At 44.4% G+C, this 18,266-nt stretch overlaps 1 protein-coding gene across 1 annotated transcript in view; it reads right to left on the reverse strand.

The window, feature by feature from the left end:
* Nucleotides 1-15,806, reverse strand: part of DENND4B (DENN domain containing 4B) — a 294,054-nt gene extending 278,248 nt beyond the window's left edge. The window contains exon 1 of the mRNA XM_078670188.1: nucleotides 14,754-15,806. The gene's annotated coding sequence lies outside the window, so the exon portion shown is untranslated. The remainder of the gene's footprint in view (nucleotides 1-14,753) is intronic.
* Nucleotides 15,807-18,266: the final 2,460 nt, after the last annotated feature.

The following is an 18,266-nucleotide window of genomic DNA, read 5'->3' on the forward strand; positions in this document are numbered from 1 at the left end:
ATAACAATTGTATCTATAAGTGTATCACTACTGAAATATTGCGGAAAATATAAAAGAATACATTTAATTTTGTTTTTTTTTTAATAGAAATGCACCAATAAAATAAAAAAATTGCTTTCTAAATAGCAAAACTTGAAAGTAAGAGTTTCTAAATATGTATCCATACATTTTGCATATGGGACTTTATATAGCAACCTTATATCTAGTTAATATTTTCCATATACATGTATATCTTTTTATATATCTATATATTTATCACTTTACTCCTACTATTAGAAAAAATATATACATTTAAAAAACTCAACTCTCTCCAACAAACTACTCTCTCAGCCTACATTTATTTCAATACATCCTCTACCTCCTCTCTCTGACTCCTCCCAAACCTCATTTTACTCCTATGCATTCTCAAATAACCCTTTCTAGAGTCTTCCCTGCTCTTTCCATTGTTTGAATCATCCCAAACCTCTTTTACTTCCATGATCTCCCAAATAAAACCTTCTAGACCCTTCCCTCCTCTAGCCGTCCTTTATCCTATTACATGCAACTAACAGACTCACATGTCCACATCTCCAATTAACAACATGTATTTGCCAGACCAATCTGCCACTAATCCACTATGGGTGCCGGAGTAACGTGCTACTCACCATAAAGTGCTTCAATGCCTCGTCAGGGGTAGTAAGCGCTATATAAATACAACTGCAATTGCAGAACTCCAATCCCCCTACACCCATTAGCTGACTAAACCAATTGACTAAAAACCAGGCCGCAGAAAACAATTATCTGCACCCAGTAACACACCCTTTGGAAACTGCATCAGAAAAAGTCTGGACATCTTCTGAACACAAGGATGATTGCCTCCATGAGAGGCATACTGAAATATTATCGACACAACAATCAAACACTAGAACAGTCCAGCAGTTACCACCATTGACCAGACCATGTCTGCAGGTAAAGAAGTACTCACCTACGACACACTAGAGCTAAACATTGTCATTCAAAACAGAGACCAACTTCATTACATGCATACTGAACAAAACACACTATCGAGCAATCACAAATGTACTCTACCTTCTGTACAGGCAAAACTTGCAACTACACCCACAATAATCAAGCAAAGCTGGTGGCTGTCATGCACAACACCCTGGTGTACTACACTTCACCTGCATTTTTACTCCATGTGGTACATTCCCTGGCAACCTCTCACAACATTATACTTCTCTTCTGGCACTTCGCACTTATGGGCTACTCCCACATGCAACTTCTCACAAAAGGGCACTACTCTTCCCCAACTTAGCACTCTATGGTGTACTCCCCGTACAACCTCTAGCGACAGTGTACCAACACACGCAAGTGTACTACACTTGTACCTCTAGTAATGGGTTACTACTCTTCCCCACATCCTCGACACCTAAACATGCACAACCAGAATACATTTACAGAACAACAAACAGGCTGGTACTACACTCTTTTTCCCTAAACTGTTAACTAAACTCCAAATGGAGTTGAAAGTAAATGCTCACACAGTACTCCCAAAACCACCTACAGGTGCATTATTCAAACTTTCAAAACTGGTCTTGCAGCACTAAAAATTCGGGACACACAACCACTAACAAACTGAAGTTAAAAAACAGAAGGCAAATTACACAGAAAGGTACTAACCTAACAAATGCATTACCAATACGATGTACATAGCACGTCAGTAAGCAAGAATCCCCAACGAGACTGTTCCCCCAACCTAACAAACCTCACAGTAAGTGGGAAACAAATCACATATTTAACAGAAGGACATGTAAGAATAGGAACTACATGAATGAAAAATAACGCCACTGATTAATTAACTAAAAGTTCTATATTACCATCACAATTGGACAAAAGCCATGCAGGCGATGTTATACCCTCCCATGACTTCAGGACACAGTGGCTCCTTGAACACTACATCTCATTGGACTCCAATGTGCTTGGAGATAGCCCTACTTCTCTTCATAAAATAATCAGGAGGCCTTGGGTAGTCTTTCTTTGGTGTCTCCAGACTTGTCACAGTCAAACATCAGCTTACTACCCTCCTTCATAACTCCCTTTCTACATTGCCAGCTTCTCCATTCTGCCACTTACATCTGGAATCCAAGTTGCTCTCATGAGCAAGATGCACTGCTAGGTCCCCAAACATCACCACTTCTTATTCCAGTGCTGAATGACTTATGCTGGAGAGTGAAGTCCTGATTTACTTGGTGTGCGTACTGTCACAAGACCCATTCCCATCACCTTTACCACGTTGTTAAAAGGAGCCATGTTATTTCCTGTGGTCACTCTGCGCACCATCAAATATGCAGAATGTACACAGGACTTTCCAAAGGCATGGACTAGCCTGCGCCACAGTCAATGTAATTGAGAAATCATACCACACACTCACCCACACCGCTCCTTATGTCACCAATTAATGTATTTCTTCACAATGCTCCATGTGCCATTTCAGAGTTATCCCTACAGTAAGGCAGAATTCATGTCTGTTCCACTGTCCTTAAAACATTGTCTCCATAGCAGTCTCTGTAAGCTTTGGACTATACACTGCAACACATCACCTCAGTTTACAACTCATCTCCACTGGCTACATGTCCTTGCCATACCTTGGCCAGCCTTCTCACTAGGCGGCTCCTGCCCAGCAGGTCACTCAAGATCTTCCTTCTCACAACAGGCCTTCTCCCCTGCCAGAAATGGCTCACAGCGGCTAACAGAATCTAGCCGCATTATCACGCAATTCATTTGAACAACTCATCGCCAAAATGATGTACTTAGAAGACAGAGTTTAATACAACCATCTGGAGCTACTCAGCTAGGAGTTTCTTTATTCCAAATTAAGCCCTTGGATTACAGTCACGGCAGGTGGGTTCTGTCAGGTCTACATCCTCCCTCCAACTGTCCCTATATCCTAGCATCTCCACACACCAGTATTCATTACATCATCCACTCACAGCATTCCAGACAACAGCTCAGGTAAAAAGGGAATGGGGAACATGGGATAGTACACAATCTTTACAAACTTCATCATTAACAACAAAGGGATTTTTAAAGTGTAAGGATGAAGTAAAGAATTAAATCTGTGATTACAAAGTGTACTTTTCAATGTAAAATAGATCCTCACGCATTCCACTGGAGATGGACAGATACATTCAAACAGACAACAGAAAGATAAGGCAAAAAAACTCGTGGGCTAATCCAAGATCTGTTTGATAATATCTTAAGTCTACGTCTGAAGTGTTCTGAGCCACAGAAGGCAATAGCCGAACGAAGCCTGTGAGACCTTGATCTGAGGCCATGGGGCAGGTAGGTGCTGCTGAGCCACAACAGTGGGGCCTGGGGTTATTTGCCTCAACTGTCCCATGATTCATCCTACTATGTCTCTGAAAAAGTGGGCCAAGCACAGCCCTCTTTAGCACTTAAAAATGGCAATAGGGTACAGGCTTCTCAGGGAAGTTAGTGTGGGGATACAGAAGATACAGCATTCGACAAAATCCCCCAAAAGCACAATATTATGATTGCTTTACATAAAGAGAAGCACCGTATTCGACAAAGTACTTTATTGCATAGAAGGCACAATACTACACACAATACAAAAATTATCAGCTACCCGATACACTAATGCAAGATGAATATGCTAGCAGGCTGCCTCCAGACCAGGATCTTGTGATGTTGCTAGCTAGTGAAGGTGCAGCACTCCCATTTCCAGCCAAGAAGTCTCTCATCTGTTCCATTGGCATAACGGCTGCAGCAGGCCTTCTGCTCTTAGTATGTGCTACCCAGAGCTGTGCTAGGCCACGGATGAATCATGCTGTAGAGCCGTTCAGAGTTCTGAAGACCATGGCATGGGTGTATGGCTTCGGTGGTGGCCCTCTTATGGACTTCAAAGGGGTTGACAGCAGGCAGGCATTTTGGTTGCCACAGGTCTGGTACCTGTGATCTATTGAGTCTTGATTGTGGTCACGCTGGATCTCCCAAGGATGTCACTCTCCTCCTACCAGGTGCAGGTCTCTGGCAGTGATTTGATGGCTTCAAGGTGCTTTGGGGCAAAAATGGTTACATTCGATTAGGCGCTTAGGACTCCAGCAACATGGCAGCCTTTCAATGCTTCAGCACAAAGTGCCTCGAAGAAGCAGCTTTGATCTTTAGTGTGGTTTTGTTTGCTCGGTCAGTGTCGGGCTAGCCAATCAGGCACCATGGGAATGCAGGATTCTTTTTGTTCATGCAGGGACCACTCTGGCATGGATAGGTTGTGCCACAGTCACACCAACCACAATTATGGGCACACTGTTGGTGCCACTTGGCATGTCAGTCCCTTCTTCAGTTGATCACGGCGATCGGGTATGTGCCTCGGATGTGACAATGAGGGTTATGGGGGGAGGGGGAGGAGTCGCTTAGGCAGGCTGCATGTATGCTACGTTCCCTCGATCAATTCAGTGACCGGTTCCAGGTTAGAGCACCAGTCATGCTGGTTGCGAGTCTCGGGTGAATGAACAACAGCAGCAGGGTCAAATGCTTCTTGTCCACACCAGCAGTAAGCTCCTCCTGTAGGGTCAACTCATTCCTTCCCTCTCACTCAAGCAGGACTCCTCAGGTTTCCAGGACAAAACAAGCAGTTTTTCCTCCAGATCAGACTCCATGGGATGTCCCCCTCACCTCTAGGAAGTTGGTTGTTAGGCAGACATCAGCTCTGGTTGCACAGAAGTCCTCTGGGTAGTCTGTGGAGCTCCCCTTCCTTGGTCATAGAGAACCTGGAACTGAGAAACTGGAACAACAAATGGGCCAGCAGCTCCCACTATCATATTGGAATGGCAGACAGGGGGTGTAGATTCTCAATCTGCCCTTTCAGGATCAGTTTGTATCAGTTCTCTTTTCATGTGTTCTCCTCAGGTTGTTTACCAGACTCAGCCTCTTTCTTGAGTGACATTCTTCACAGCGAGGTTGCCTCCAGGAGGGAACACCCATAAAAACCATAAAAGAGGAACAAGCCAACTGTACCAGACACACCCGATTATGATCAGAAGAGAGACAAAGTGGCTATCTTTCAAAGGACCCTTCGTACCCTGACAACAGAAAGTAGAGGCCTATGCTTCACTCCTACCATCCACCAAATTGCATTTTGGGGACGACTGATCAACAGCCATCTGTGTCAAAAGGACCTAATCCAATTTCTACGGGGAAGCCGGTCTCCTATTTCCCACCATCAATGTCTGTGTTTCTTCCTTGCAGGCTGAGGAATGTGATCAATACACTTTCACAGTCTTGGAAAGCAACCCCACTATCACTTTCTGAACAAGAATAGCACAGGGGTTTCTAAAATAACAACAGTAGGCCTGTGTAACTCTTGTTCACTCATGCAGTGCAATATCCATCTTGCACAAAAATGCACCCCTCCATGCACTGGGGATGCGAGCACCATGATTCTAGGTTCACCGGTTGAGGAGAGGTTTACATGAGTGGGCCAGTCGGCTTCCACTCCAGCGACACAGGTAAAATAGATCAAGTCATGCTAACATCAGTACAAAACACGTATGCTGCCATCATCACTCTATGCGCATGAACCAGTGACAGGGTTAATAGTCTTCTGTCACTACTGAGGGCGCTCTGGCGCATCACTCGAGGTCCAGGACAAGTCTAGGACCAGTATCATGTCAACAGCATGCAGAGGACTTCACGCACGCTAAGCTAGCATAGGGCAGGCCAAAAAGACTTAAACCTGGACACCAGGTACTCACAGTTGGGAACACAACGCAATGGACATGACTGTATGCCGGCCACATTCCTATCCCAACAGAGCTAAACCAAAGCCCTTGAGAGGATGTATAGAATAGAACGTGTTCACCAAGGATGGCCAGCTGCTTAACCGTGACAGAGATGAAATCAAAATGCAGAGCAAACAAACAAATTCAGAGCAATGAGATTACATTTTTCAGTGGTGGTTGTAAGGAGAGCAGTGAAAGGCATGTATTTTTGGAGACATTGAGAAATAAGTGCAAATCTGAAAGACGTGTGTTTGTTTCCTAATCAAGCCAAGACTAGAGCCTAGTCAGCACAGTACCTATCCTGTTGAGGATCCACTTTATTTTATTTAACAATATTATAGGTCACCACTATTCCAAAAACGTGTCAGTATGCTGTACAGTACAACAAAAGTTAAGTCATGAGACAATCCCACAAAACATGTAGCAAACCATTGCTAAATAAAGTATAAAACAAGATATTAGGACTAGACTATTCCTTAACCTATGTAGGCATCATGGCATAGTAGAGAAGTTGTAGAATGATATGCTAACAGTTGTCTGAGGCAATATACTAGAACAAGCAGAGAGAGAAGAAGTATGATCACTAACAAGGACAATGAAAAAGTTACAGTAATAGATTCTACTGGGAAGTAAAAAAGGGTGGCAGAACCAAACTGAGAATTCAGTGGAGGGACAAGAGAAGAAGCACAGCCAAACAGTTAACATGAAATGAAGGGAGTTGAAGGGGGCACATCAAAAGTACAGTAATTAGAGAGGCAGTGACAGCAGTAGGAAAAGGACAAGGAGCATAAATAGAAAGGAGAGGCTTTTAAGACAAAGAAGGGGCGAATTGAGGATAGTGTATTCAGGAACAGAAGAAAATTGAACTTGTGACCAGAAAGATAACAGATACGAGGAGGATGTGCAATATTTTGCTACACTTCTGTGCTGTAGTAGCAAGAGTAGAAGAAGGGTATTCATGCAGGGAAGGAAATTGGACCAACCAACACATGGTTAGATAGCAAAAGACGGTCATAATCTAGGAGCATAAGGCCCCTTAGATTATTGGGCTGCAGTTCCAATGCACCTGATGCCCCATTGACACTTATGCCCCTGCAGACTGTTCGGAGCTTCTTTGGATATCTTGGTGTCCTTCTGATATGGGACTGTTATTCCAGATCTCTGAATTGGGATAACAGTTATTCCTTTGTTGTGTGGCACAACACTCACAAATCCGGAGTCATTTGAGAAATCCAGTGTGCAAGTACCAGTCTGCTCTGCCCCTTGTTCATGAGTGTTACCTCTCAGTGGTCTGGTAGAAATATTATTTCCTGGTCTGCTTTATGGAATAACCCATTCCTGGGGTCAGTGCTTAATTTGTAAAAGAATAAACGCCAGGGCCCATGTTTTTGGTCCAAAGGATGGTGCTATTGAAGTTGATGAGAAGGTTCTGTAGCCTTAATTTTACTTGATGCCTCTTTAATTCACCAACACTCATTAAGTGCCTTTTATCTCACTCCTGAGGTTCTTTTTCATCCCCGGTCTCTCAGTGGCACTGTTGTATTATCTATCTGTTCCCTCATCTTTGTCTATTTTTATGTTTTTCTCTCTCTAGCTCTGGATCAGTCTGTTGAGTAAAAATAAGTGCTAGTCCCCAAAAATCAGTGCCGGTTGACCCCACCTACTACCACTGGTTCAAATTGAGATATGCTGATGTAGTCTAAGACAAAGGTCTGAAATCTGCAGCGATGGTTGTTTCAACATTTTGTGCTGACTATTTTGTCCTGCAAGCATATATAAGGAAAAGAAAATGAGGTGGCCATATGCCTGCAATGAAACAGCTGAAGATTACAAAAATTAAGTATTGCATATAATTTTACAGTACAGCCGCTTCTTTTTAATATACATTAATAGAAATATGGTTTTCACTGATACACAAAGAAAATATATTACTGACTTACTGTAAGCTGGAGACATACACACTCACAGATGACTACAAAAACAATAATGACAACGAATGGAAAGAAAGAAGTATTGGCAAAGTATAATATTGGCCCACCATCCTTGGCACTGAAATGCACTTCATTTTAGGAGGATGTGCACATGGGGTTAAGTAAAATCATTACACACAGTGCAAGAGAGTCAAAAGGAGAAGTGTCTACCACTGCCACGTGCTGTATGCTGTGGAAGAAGACAGCAAAATGTGAATTTTAGCTGACAGGCCAGTGGATAAATTGGGCACACCCAACGTTTCTCTATATAGGATAATGTTCATGTCTTTTTTACTAGTTTTTATTACATAAGGCGGGTGAGAAACTATAGGCTAAATGTAAAAACAGCAACACTATTACTTGGTCTAAGTATTTCAGACTGTGTAATTCTTTGCAGATAGTAAAAATGTATATATTTCATAAATAATTGTTTATTGCTCGTCAAGTTCACTCACGTGTGTTCCAGTCTTGCCACTGTCACAATACTTAGTTTCCTTTAACTGAAGAGAATTAAAGTTATGTTCATTGAAAAAAGAGGCACCTACAGATCAGTCAATAGTGATCTATGTGTGTCTTTCACTGCCCAAAGCTTGGCACCCTCAAAACTGTTATTGGCTATGACATTGCCCTCACGGTAATACCAAGCTACTTAAGTCATTTAGTCCCACCATCTTCTGCCCAGCTCATATGCTTTTGCCCTGCTCCCTTCAGACTGTGTGCAGCTCGTAAATTAAATCTATGGCTAGATCAACGGGCAGGTCACAAAAGTGGGTGAAAATTGCACACAGACATTGCGAAAAGTTGGTTATTTGAAAAATATGATCTTTGTGCTTCTAAGTTGTACTGCAAAATGTCCAGTTGCAGGGACTTCATTGGACCACCTAATGAATATTAATGAGACAGCTCACTACTGGCTTCATCCTTGGACAACTGTGATTAGCTGTGTCCTTTAGACCGCTCAAATGGGGACGCCTTCCCCTTGAAAATGAGTTATCAACTCCTTTGTGGTGTCAGTAACTTTTCAGTATCTTGCAATGACAATTGCTGTGACAAACCACTGATACCGCTCATTGCATATCGTAAATAAAAGTTGTAGGAAGCTGGGTTTTTGTTGCAGTTGTCCCCCACTTTTTGCCTCTTTTATTTTAGCTGCTAGATGCTCATTTTGAGTCAGTACTGAGGCCTGCTAACCAGATGTAGGAAAGTGCCCTTTTTGACATGGTCACATCAATTTTTGCCTGGTAAATGATGTGATCTCGACAGAAAGGGCAGTGGGTTCTTGCTAACCAGGTGCCCTGTGCAAGAGCTTTCCCAAAACTGTATAACAGTTTCCCCCAATTGGCAAAAACCTTTAGCACCCTCTGGAAGTCCCTAGTAAATGGAACCCCTAGTACCTAGATCCTGAGGTACTAAAGAGGGCCACTAATGGCAGCAGCACAAATTGTGTCACCCTAAGGGGCCCCTCACAAGCACATGCAGGGCTGCTATCACAGGCTGCATGTCTCAGTGAAGACAAAAGTGAAAACAAGACAGGCCATACATCCCTGTGTGCCAAGTCTCCTACCACCGCATGTAATATTTGTAAGTCACCCATTCAGCAGGCCTACCAGCCGGAAGGCAGGGTGCTGAATATTACATGTGAGGGTATACCTGCATGAGCAGATATGCCCCTGTACTGGTCAGTCCTATAACTTCCAGTGCAAGTGGACAAGGAAACCATTATAAAACGTGCTGGACACTGTTGAAAACAATTTTCCCAGCTACATGATGGCTTCACTGAAAATAGGGATGTTTGGTATCAAACATCTCGTATTGGCAAACCTACTCTGATGCCAGTGTTGGATTTATCAATATAAGCACTCAGAGGGCAACTTAGATGTGGCCCCTGAAAACCTATCATCCTCTGGTGTCCTTGCTGACTGTTTTCTGCCAGCCTGGCATCAGAGATGCTGTTCTGGCCTCCTAGGGTGACAGCCTTTTGCTATCAGGAGACCCAGAACAAAAGTCTGTCCAGGAAGAGGTTGTAACACCCCCTCCAACAGGATGACCTGCTGATTAGCCTTCCTTGGGCGGCAAGTCTCAAAGGGCTGCCACCTTTGAAATAGAAATCTGGCTCCCCCACACAGAAGACTAAGCCAACCCCTTTGTCCAGGACCGCCTTGCCACCTGGACAGGTGGGAAATGTAGTTAGTCAGGTAGGTGTGTCACCTCCAAGCTAGCACGAGGTCCCCAAGGTGGGCTACTGCGAGGTTGACATGATTTTCCAGAAGTAGCCATCTTTGTGATGGCATACATAGGAATTTTGGGACAGGGTTATGCCCACTTCTCAAAGGAAGTGGTCATATAGGGGGCGTCATAAGGTCATTAGCCCATTGGCTACTAGCCTACCACTCCATGAACGCCCCTAAATTCAGTATTAAGGGAAGACCCTGGCACCAGAGAAACAGATCCTGACAACCTAATAAGAGAGGACACAGAAGAGCCGCAAAAGCAGAGAGGAGATAAGAAGCAGCTGACCTGCACCAACCTTGCTGACATGTCTGCATCCCTTGTTGAAAACTGTGCCAAAGTCAACTCATCCTGCAGCTGTTGACTCCAGAAACCTGGTAGTACTGTCTGCCTTCAAAAAGGACTCAAGACCTCCCATGACCAGCAGAACTATTCTGAAGAAACTCCAAAAGAGAAGACTGAGGCCTCCGGAGCTGCCAAAACCAGACATCCAAAGTCACCATTGTACCAGTTGCCTCCAGCCAGAGTTGAAGTGGGCCACCATTGTCAATTAGGCCCCTCAGCCCTCCAGAGCTCGAGTCCATCATGGTTTCACCCCTCCTGGACTCCCCGACATCACCTGCAGCCTCTGCATACAGGCCTCCCCCTCAACGTCTCCGGTAAGGAAAAATCCACCTTCTAAAGACACTTGTGTACCTGTCACCCTTGGGCCTTGGAGAAGAGGACCAAAGGTGTCCTCCCATCCCTGAGCATCCCAAGGTGTGAGCCTACTTGCTGGTTCAGCCCGACTGGCCTCCGGGCCAGAGCCTGTCGCCTCTTTCCAAAGTGACCGTTCTCCATTGAAATACTATGGGCTCCCAATTCTGTTTTGCACCCTGCTACCCTCGTGCTGCTGGTGGTGTACTGCCAGTGCAGCCTTTGACCTTGCCCACCACTAACCTTAACTTCTTGAGATTGGCCTTGTATGTTGCAATACTATACCCGTTTGCAGAACTTGTTCTTACTTCCATAGGATAACATTGTAGAACTCAGAAATTGCCCTCTGTCCACTTTTAAAAGTGAAAAGAATGTATATTTTAAAAAGTACTTACCTGAACAATTTTACTCTGATGCCTAAATATAATTAAAGGTACTTGCTAGGTTTATAAATTAGTGTGGATCTCCTTCATGAGTCATGTGTGTCATTTATTAATCATGGTGTGTATTTGAAAATGTCTTGCACTCCTTTGTATTAAGCCTAAGGCTGCTCGACCACACTACCCCCTATTAGAGCACTTTGAGACTGTATAGTAAGCCCCTGTCCGCTCATAAGGAACACCTGGACTCTTTACATGGTATATCAGATTATTGATATAGCACATAAAGAGCCAGTTTCCAACACCAGACCTCTGTGGTAGTGCTTCTTTCTTTAAACAGTTATAACTGATTGTTCTACATTTGGCAAACGATTTGTACCCCTGTACGTCCCTAGTAAACGGTACCCCAGTTACCTAGCTCATGAGTACTAAAGAAGATCCCAAAGGGCTGCAGCATATCTTATGTCGTCCTACAGAGACCAACACAGACTACCATTGTAGACCACGTGACATGGTTTGAAAACATGACATGGCACACTCCTATTTGCCATGCCAAAAACACTGCACGGGCTATAGGTAAGTCACCCCGAATGCAGGCCTTGGAGCCCTAAAGCAGGGTGCATTATAGAACATGTTAAAACATATCTGCCCAAGCTGATACCCCCCTGTAATGTTTAGCTCCATTGCTCGAAAATCGTCTTAAGGTATGTACTGGGCACTGGTCAAAACGAGTTTCCCAGCTACACAATGGCTTCACTGGAACCTGTGGTGTTTGGTACAAAACAAATCATATTAATAAACCCACACTGATTCCAGTGTTGGATTTATTAATACATACCTGCACAGGGTAACTTAGAGGTACCCCTCTGAAACCTACCAACCCTCTGGTGTTCTGGATGACGGGTCCTGTCTGGCCTGCCACCACAAATGAGTGTCTGACGACTTAGGAGGTGAGAGCCACACTCTCAGAGGTCAGAAACAATGTCTTCTCTGGCAAGAGGTGTTTACACCTCCTCCAAACAGAAGGCTAATAAATGAGCACGTTTAGGCAGGGAGCATCAAAGAGCCCATCGACTTTGATATCTGAGCCTGGCTTCTCTCAGACCTGGAGGCTGTCACCCCCTGAGGCCTATTTGGCACCAAGACAGGCGGGAATATTAGCTATGCAGAAGACGTTTTGCACTACCAAACTAGACACACCACTAGGGTGGGCAGCCTGAAGTGAACACAAGGACAGGAATTGCACCATCTTGTGTGTGGCAGAATTAGGAATTCTGGGACAGGGCGATTCCCAATCCCCAAAGGTAGTGGTCATCTAGGGGGTGTAGTGACTCCAAGAGTAAGTAGCTCATTGGCTACTACCCTTCACTTCCCTAAACACCCCTAAATTGAGTAGTTAGGGGACCCCTGATATCAGGAAATTAGATTCAACCACAGGAAAACAAGGAAGAAAGGAGTAGGACCGAAGAGAGCGTGAACTGAAGACCTGCATTGGAAGATTTGCACAAAACCCTGCCAGACTACTTGAACTTAGACCATCACTAGACCGACTTCGCCAAACGCTGGAAACCGTCCCCAAAACACTTGGAGGACTGCCCAGCTGTTCAACAACTCTGAAAGATCTCCCTTTGAGTAGAGGCACTGCTCCCCTGCATCTGCAGGCATCACAAATCATCTGCAGGTCCCCCGTATTGACAGTCATCAGGCTTACCAAAAGAGCAGAGGCAACAGGAGAAAGGTCTTCGTGCTCCAGGAGGTCAGATCCTTCTTCTTACCAACTTTGGAGAAGCCAGGGCACTCAGGAGCTGCCCAGCACCAATACCCTGGGTAACAGAGCAGTGCAGCAACCAAGGCATGTTGGTGGTCCAGTCCGGATTCCAAAAGGAATTAAAACAAGATCTACCATCGAGGGACATCAGGTTCCACCTGACCAGCACCGAGAGTGGCTCTGCTACCCTGTTTTCCCTCTTCACCAGGTCACCAAGACTTGGAGTAAGTCGCTGACCGATCACTACCAGACACCTCAAACCACCCCTGAAACCACGTTCCTTTGCAAGAGTCTGAGGAAGGAGACTGTCCTGGCCCCTCTAAAGCTGAGCCCATGCTTGGGTTTGACCAGACTGATCCCTCAGTCGCCGGCTGGCGCCTCCTTCTGCAGGCACCGAGAACCCTCAGAGTCTTCAGCGAGGCGACGCCGCCGGACAAAGCAACACTGCACTACACGAACCCCCCACCCAGAGTTCGACTGGACAGACTGTGTGCCCAAGACCCTCAAGACTTGAGCCCCCCCTGTGAGTTCTACCGAACTGGCCCCCCCAGTCCTGCTTGAAGCCTCTTTTCAACAGGATGTTTCGCCATTGACTTAAACGGGCACAGGATATCAAAAAGTACCTCTGCACCCGGATGCCACAGAGTCAACCGAGGTGACTTGTTGGTGCTGCTTCGGACCTTGCACCATACTTACCTTAAGTCCAGAAGAACAGTCTTGTAAGCTGTTGCTAAGTGTCCGAATGCAGTATATGTTTTTCCCCCAAAGGATAACATTTCTGCTTTATCGATACAATAACAAAGCATTTTCTAAGCCTTGAAAAATCACTATCTTAAAAAGTACTTACCGGATTACGATTATCCTGATGTCTGAAATTTATATAAAAATATATGTTGTTTTTACAAATTAGTGTTGGATTTCTTTATTGAGTGTGTGCCTCACTTACTGACCCTGTGTGTGCAATAAATGTTTAACACTATCCTTTGATAAGCCTAACCAGCTCACCCACACCACCATAAAAGAAAGCATTTGGTGTTATCATTTTTGCCTCTGTAAAGCAATATGAGGTTGCCTGGACACTCTACACGGTGTACCTCTTTTTGGCCACTATAAAAAAGGCAGCTTCCTACAAAAGGGGATGCCCATTTCAAGCCCCCTCATAATTCAATTTTCAATGCTTAGCAAACACTCTTCGATAATTACAAAAGCCTTTCCCGAATCACATAAACGTTTGCAAGTACAAGTTTTTTGATTGTGTGAATTGTAGGGTTTACATCCCCATAATAATTTCTTACATCTAACCCTAGTTCACTACAAACCTAGGTTGAATTTCCACTAACGGTTCCAACAATAAAAAAACAAGAATCTGAAAATTATGATTCCTGACAAGAAGAGTATATGACAATGTTCATAAAAGTAGAACATATATCCTGGGAGCGGTGTTATTCTTAAATTGCAGTGGTATGTGAAAAAGAAAAGAGAACAAACTAAATGTTGCATTTAAATATTCAGTTAACATGTTATTTGTTAAGTTCTACTTGTTTCACGTTATCTCAATTGGCACAGGGAAGCTGACACACGCCCTAAATCACGTTAAGAAAATTGCCCATCAGGCTACCTGAGTAGTAATAACGTCTCACTACATTATCAGAGAAAGTAAACCCCAATCATCACGTTCAAATAATGAGCAGCAATTTGTCAAAAGACATAGCCTGACCTGTGACCGCTTTGTTTGAAGCACCGGCAAATGTGAGAAGATAAACACAGAAGTGAAAGGCATCTGAATTAATTGCTCGGACTTTCCCGACCCACCACAAATCGAGTTACCACACACAGTTTAGGAGACGCTGTACTAGGGACTTACCCAACTTTTCCGACCTACTTCCTGCACTGCTGCCCACTTCCTAAATTCGTGATAGAAGTTTTCACTGACCTTACTATACAAGAGGTGCTGATGTCTTCCTTGCTTGTGGCTTCTCGCCGTGGCCTTCTCCATGGATCTCCAACCCGAAGAAGTTTCTCTCGTCTCTGGAGAGCGTCCCTTTGTAATTTAACTTTGCCAGTGTCACGATGATTTACCCTGGACGATGTCCAGCTAGGAGATCCTGCGTTAGGGCTGCTTGAGGTCTTGTGGTGCAGATTCTTCCAGAACCGTCCCAATGGTGCAAAGTGCGTGTGTATTCCCCGGGGTCTCTGGGGATTCCCCGGGTGTCGCTCGGCATTTTCTTCCAGTGTTACCCGGGTCTCTCTCTCAGGCCATTGCCAGTGCCCTGGAACCAGGTTCTTTCTCTGATCAGTGCACTTTATCTCTCTGCAGGATCACAAATGCGGCTCTGATCTCTCTTAATGGGAACTGCCGTTTTTGACAGTTTCTCCACTGCAGAACCTAGGGGGGGCTTTCCTCTCTCTATTGGAGCAGGGAGGTGGGGATCCCCGCTTAGAATCCTAGGAGGCGGTGGGGTGTTTGTGTTATGGGGTTCGATCTGTGGTGGGCAATAGGCTCCAACTGTTAGGTTATGTCTCAATAAGGGAGGGCCTCTCTGTGCTGCAGAGATCAATGCTGGGTGTGTGGGGTGGAAGGGGGGGGGGGGTAGGGGGGGGGTCTTGACTGGGGTGTCTTTTATGAGGGGTATTTACTAAGGTTTCTTTGCAAGCCTTAGTCTCTGCGCCGGGGGTTGACAAGGTCTGTACTGAGGTGTCTCTTTGTAGGAAGGTGACTGTGTCTGGTGGCCCCTCTATGCAGGTGTCTCTTTTCTAAGGGAGTGTGTTATGCTCTCTTTGGAAACCGGGTATCTGAATTGAGAGGGACTCTGCTGGAGGTCTCTGTGCGGGAGAGCGCCTCAGTTCTGAATGACAGAATGTCAGTGTGTGTGCGCCGAGGTCTTCCCTGTCAGTCTCTGTCGGAGCCGCTACTCTTCCAGCCCCCTACACTGGCCAGCTGTCTCTTACAATCCGTTGCCTGTCCCTCGCCGGCCACCGTAATCTCAGCTGCTGTATTTGTCATCAGCGAGATGTAGACACACCCCCGTGGCACGGGCAACGAGACTGAACCGGGCGCTAGAGCGCCACCTGTAGCAGTGTAACGAGATTCGTTTGAGGCTAGAACGTCCGCCGCACCAAAGAGCAACGAGAGCACGGATGAGGGAAGAGTGTCAGAGGAGCAATAGCTGGAAGGCTAACATATTTCGACGTTAACATGAGTGATGTGTCTGTGTGTAGACCCCGTGGTGCTGAAATTGCCAGTCTCAAAATGTAACAAAATAAAAGCTGTAAATGTATTTTGTATTGTAGGTTTGGAATCTGATACTTATTTATTTTATTTATTTGCGATTTTATATATCGCGAACATTTCCCGAAGGTGTCAGCGCGCTTTACATAAGAACCAGTTAAATTACATAACGACTTTGGATAAAATAAATAAAGTTTAAAGCGTATAAATCTAAACTGCTAAAACTATTGTGAGATTTTACCTTGTCATTCCAACATCGCTTTTCAACAACTTTATTCTCAAGACTATTTTTCGTCTCTGTCACGTGCCGTCATACGACCTACGTTTTAAAATCTGAAACTTGGCTACTTGTAACACAAATAATCAATTTTTTTAGCTTTCAATTGCAGATCCCACAAACGTATATATAAAATAAGGCTATTTATGGGGGCCTTCTACCATCCCTCTTCATACATGGGTGTATTATCATTAATATTTTTGTCCGACCACTAAAGGATAGCATAGGGCAGTGGGCCAACCCACTCCAGCTGTTGGTTAACTTCACTGTGAGTGACCGCGTTCTGCTTCTTCATCGGTAGCACATCCACACGCAGTAGCTACCCTCAATGCCGGGGAATGTCGTGGCAACATGTGGTTTTGAGACCCAAAAAAATGCTTCTTTTAGCATACGCTTTTTTTTTTTAGGTCACAGCTGTCTGGTTTGTTTAAAGACATCTTGGGGTCATTCAGAAAGTTGTCCTAAGAATGCATTCTGCCGGTTGCTTACCATTGACTTTGTGGTTTTTAACTCACATTTTCAGGCTTTGTTTGCTTTAGGCTTTCCAGCTCAAGTTAGTCCCTCTCATTACCCAAGCCTTGTTTACTGTATTGTTCCACAAACACACTTTCTGTGAACAGGCTTTTAGGTCTTATTTTTATATTGCCACATTTCCTGTGCATTCAAAGACTTAGGTCAAATGTCAGGCTGTATCTTCCAGGGAGCTTGGTGTTTACTTTTCTTTCTCAGACTTCAAGTGAGATGATTAATGTGGCAGTCATGCGGGCTATTGGGGGCTGCTTGAGGAAGGCCGTATGATGTAATTTTTTCTCTACAACACAATTTAAATGTCTGTAAATTAACTGTGCTGACAATCAAATCAATACATTGGGTGATTACATTTTGACACATTATAGTTTGTGGGCTGTAGGCTTCTATTAGTAAATCTGCATGCAAGTGCAACTGTAATGGTCACTTCAATTAAAGATGTATTGTGTGTAATGGCATTACGCTACCATACCATGCATACTCCACTGTGCAGCACTTCACACTCTGCGCCACAATATTCCGCGCTATGATGCGGTACTCCACCCCATGCCACTTTACTCCACTCTCTTCTATGACACTATTCTATGCCATGCCACTCCACCCCGACACTCTATGGCACCATATGCCACTCTGCTCCATTCTATGTCACTCTAATACACTATGCCACTACTCCCTCCACAACACACCATGTCCCTCCAACCCACTAACGTTTAGTTATACTGAACAGCAGCCACTCTGGTGTACAACATTGCTAAAACATAGTGGCAGACCTATTGGCTTTGCCAATGCTTGTTATGCATGTTAATACTAGCCAGGCAAAGGTTTCCCTGCATTAGTACCAGTCTGACACCAAACTGCAGCAAAACATAATAGAAAGATGAGCTTTCCACTGGACAGCAACACGTTCCAGGATTTAGTAGCACCATGAGGAAAATGCCATGGCTTTAATTAAATAAATAAAAACATTTTATACAAAATGTGTCATTCCACTGGTCCTGCCTGTAGCCATCATAGGCTTCTGTGGCTACGAAGCCTGCTTTAAGCAGACCATAACAATTTCAACAAATGGTCAATTACAAAGTGCCATAATCCATGAGACCGACATGGACAACAAATAATCTTATCCCATCTCTACCTTGCTTGTTAACAATTCCAGCCCCCACCAGCCATCCTCTATACACTGCCTTGTCTAGCATTTCCCATACCGAATTAAATGCAAACTTACACTACCCACTCAATCGCACTTTCCCCATAACCATTCTAAGGTTGTCGTACAAAATCAACTTCAACTAAGCGTTCCCTTCAGATTGTATACATCTCCATCTTTTTGCCTTTTGCTAATGTGCGTTGTTAAGGAGAAAATAAAATGTAAAGAAATCACGCTACCCTAGACATTAGTAGAGAGCAATGCA

The sequence above is a fragment of the Lissotriton helveticus genome, chromosome 12 (assembly GCF_964261635.1).
Source record: "Lissotriton helveticus chromosome 12, aLisHel1.1, whole genome shotgun sequence".
Classification (NCBI taxonomy): Eukaryota; Metazoa; Chordata; class Amphibia; order Caudata; family Salamandridae; genus Lissotriton; species Lissotriton helveticus.